Source organism: Lolium rigidum, chromosome 2 (genome assembly GCF_022539505.1).
Source record: "Lolium rigidum isolate FL_2022 chromosome 2, APGP_CSIRO_Lrig_0.1, whole genome shotgun sequence".
NCBI classification, from domain to species: domain Eukaryota; kingdom Viridiplantae; phylum Streptophyta; class Magnoliopsida; order Poales; family Poaceae; genus Lolium; species Lolium rigidum.
Genome location: NC_061509.1, coordinates 268,007,872 through 268,011,164, shown reverse-complemented (window position 1 = coordinate 268,011,164; position 3,293 = coordinate 268,007,872). Strand labels below are relative to the sequence as shown.

Here is a 3,293-nt window from a genome sequence, read left to right as displayed (position 1 = left end):
AAGAACTATCCCTTTCGAATAAAGATAACCAAAAACGAAATGGTGTCCTCATTTTATGTCTAAATTCCATATGAGATACAGATAACCTTCAAAAAATGCAAGCAACCAAAATGAATGGATATTATAGATGCACCTCATGGTAAGACCAAAATACTACTATGTGTGTTGCTCTCTGCATACGAAAAAGCATCGGAAAATTCGTGACCACTTTGAAATGGAATCACATCGGCGTAAGAAACTTTATTAAGGGTGCCATAGCAATCAGCGAGTAATACAAAAATGAGAGAAGGAAATAAGCATTGCATAGACAGAATTTGGAGGACATGATGCTGCAGCATGTAGTTGACGAGCTTTTAGGCGCAAATAAAGCTAAATCGCTGCTGAAAGCTACTCGGCAACTAATGTTTGCAGAATCAACACATGTCTCTACAATTTTCTTAGCCAAAGGAAATTTGCTCCATGAAGATGATCAATACAGATGAGCCATCATGGATAGATAAACACAATATAAAGAAAATGTAGAGAAATACCTAAAGAAAAATTATTCCAGAAACCCAGCTTAGCTTATAGAAGGAACCACATGTGTTGCATTTTCCCCTTCAATCCCATGAAGGACTTTGCCATATCTTAATCATCTGGAACTCTTAAGCTCCAGTAATGACTGATGTATTTTAAGATAAGAAAGTGATTTGTCAATAGAACTAGTTAAGCCCAGGACCAATGTTCTGAAAACACAAGAGCTAATGTCATACAGATGGGGTGTGATAAAGGAATATGTTGAGAAACTAAGTCTGGTTCTGAAGAACTGAGACACGTAAAAATATGGATAAGATTGTACCTTCTATCCAGTGTGGCCATAAGCCTCATTGAAGTTTTTCTGGCAAAAATAAAATCCCAATGAAGTTTCAAAACCAGAGCATGAGAAAACAGCAGAACAAAAATCTAGTTCACAAATTGCAAATTTAAATTATGGTTTGAAAAAACACATGCTTGTTATTTCATGACTTTGAAGTATCAAACAACTTCGACTTGAGTTAAGGCAAATATCTTTGAAGTATCAAACAGCTTCGGCATGAGTTAAGGCAGATATCTTTGAAGCTTCATAAAATTGATTTTTTTACCTACAGTTTCTCAGCATTTTTCGCCAAAATATACCTGTAGTTGTAGGTTTGTTGAACAGATATAATATCACATATGCAACCAATTATTAGAAGAAATATGATAAAACTAATTCATTCCATCTCCATTTTCTTAGTTCTCATGATAAATGATAGATGTCAGTGATTTAGGCTCATTTGTTAATCATGCTTTAGTACGTTACTTTATCAAATCTGAAAGTTTTCCTTGCAGGAAGGCCAGCTACAAGCCTAATGGATTTAGGAAAGAAACCAAAAGGCAAATATACGCAAAAGAACAATCTAATTATTCAAGATTGAACTGCCATTTAGAAGTGCCATACGATGGGGCAAAAATATGGCAGAATGAAAACGGAACAGCAAAACAACATTGGGTATGAAAGGAGACCATACTGATATTTTAGTGGAAAACGGCGCAGTTCTTTCGCTTTCTGATTAATGCTTCCTGGTTTTGATAGAAAATTGGTCCACCCACACATGTTATCTCCATGATCTTACATAAAAGTGAGAGACATAAATATGTATATGATGTATTTTTTTCACATCGTTGCAGGCAATGATTTCTTCTCTACTGAATGACAACACATCGGGTTCCAGGAATCAAATTATCATTTTCATGAGGCATTAGCACTTAGCAATGACCAAACTAGCATGTAACATACATAGAATAGAGGATAAGCAGCGTCTAATTGGGTGAACAACACTGAAACAAGACTAACCAGATTACTCCAAGGAGTGAAAACTTTGTAGTGCCACAAAAAGTTCCACATTTCCATGTCAGGGTCTTGGTTCAAGCAGATAAGAATCTAGTGGATACTTCCCCTTTGCAAGCGGCGACATAGTCTTCATATAGGTGGGGAGCAGCTTCCTTGTGAGGGCATATGTACCTCTCCACGAATACCTTGTCGGTCAGGTGGAAAATCGTATAGTAGCTCGGGAAGCTCTTGACCAACCCATTTATCTCGAGAAACTTTACAGTGTAGTACCGGGGCTTGAGGCGGCTGTCCAGGCTATACGTGAGCGCTACTGAACGATGAGCAATGTCCGCGGGTTCCAAACCCAGCTCAGAGATAAAGAACTCGGACAAGCGCTGCAGCGTGTCCTTGGACCTGGACAGCAGCTGCGGAGTCTTACAAGCAACAACACCCACCTCAGCATCCGACCACCTGAAAGTTCTCTTCAAGTAATCCACCTTGGCAGTGACTTTATCCTCGCCGATCATTGCCACGGCGTATAGCACGTGCCTGAACATCGGAGATCCACGGGGTACGCCGAGGCCTTCGGCGCACGCCACCATTGCAGGGAGGCGCTCTGGGTTGGTGGAAAGTATGCGCTGCGTCGGGAGGTGCACCTTGGACAGGATGCAGTCTCCTAACCCGCACTCCCGCAGGAACGCGACGTTGGGCTTGACCACCTTCTCCAGGCTGCATCCGAGGAGTTCGGGGCTCTTCTTGAGTAACTTGAGGAGGTTCTCGTAGGATCCGAAGAGCGATAGGTAGTATGGGAGGTTGGAGACGATGGATCTGCAGCGGAAGATGGTGCGGCCGAGCGAGACGAGGCGCGCGACCTCGGTGCGCGAGAGGCCGTGGCCGGTGAGCCCGGCGACGACGGGGGCCAGGGTCTTGTCCACGTCGGCGCAGAGCAACTGCGGGTCCCCTGCGACGGCGGCGGCGACGTCGGCGCTGGAGAGGCCGAGGTCCGCGAGGAAGGCGAGCACGGCGTCGGGCTTGGAGGGGGACTTGAGGTGGGCGAGCTTGGCGGAGGCCTTGAGGGCTTGGGGCCGGGTGAGGCCGCAGGTGTCGACGAGGTACTGCTCGACGGCGAACGCTGGGCTTGGGTCGGCCGCAGCCGCTGCCGCTGAGAGCAGTCGGTGGAGAGGGGTGATGGGACTCGCGCAGGAGGGAGAGTAGAGGAGACGGGTGAGGATGCAGCTTCGCAGGCGGAGCATGGCGGCAGGCGACGGCGTGGCGGCGCCGGCGGCGAGCGGAGTGATTCCGTTGAGAATGGGGATCGATGGGAATCGTCATTTCTCACGGTCAGGGGGCAAATCCTATTCACCGCTTATGCGGGCGTTAGGATCGCTCCCGCCTGAAGCGATATGTGTTGGGCCAGGCCCATTTTTATTTTCGCATCGTGCATGCTACTTATTTCCGTTGG

At 46.0% G+C, this 3,293-nt stretch overlaps 1 pseudogene; it reads right to left on the bottom strand.

Moving 5' to 3' along the window:
- Positions 1 to 270: 270 nt before the first annotated feature.
- LOC124690903 lies at positions 271 to 3,084 on the bottom strand (annotated as a pseudogene).
- Positions 3,085 to 3,293: the final 209 nt, after the last annotated feature.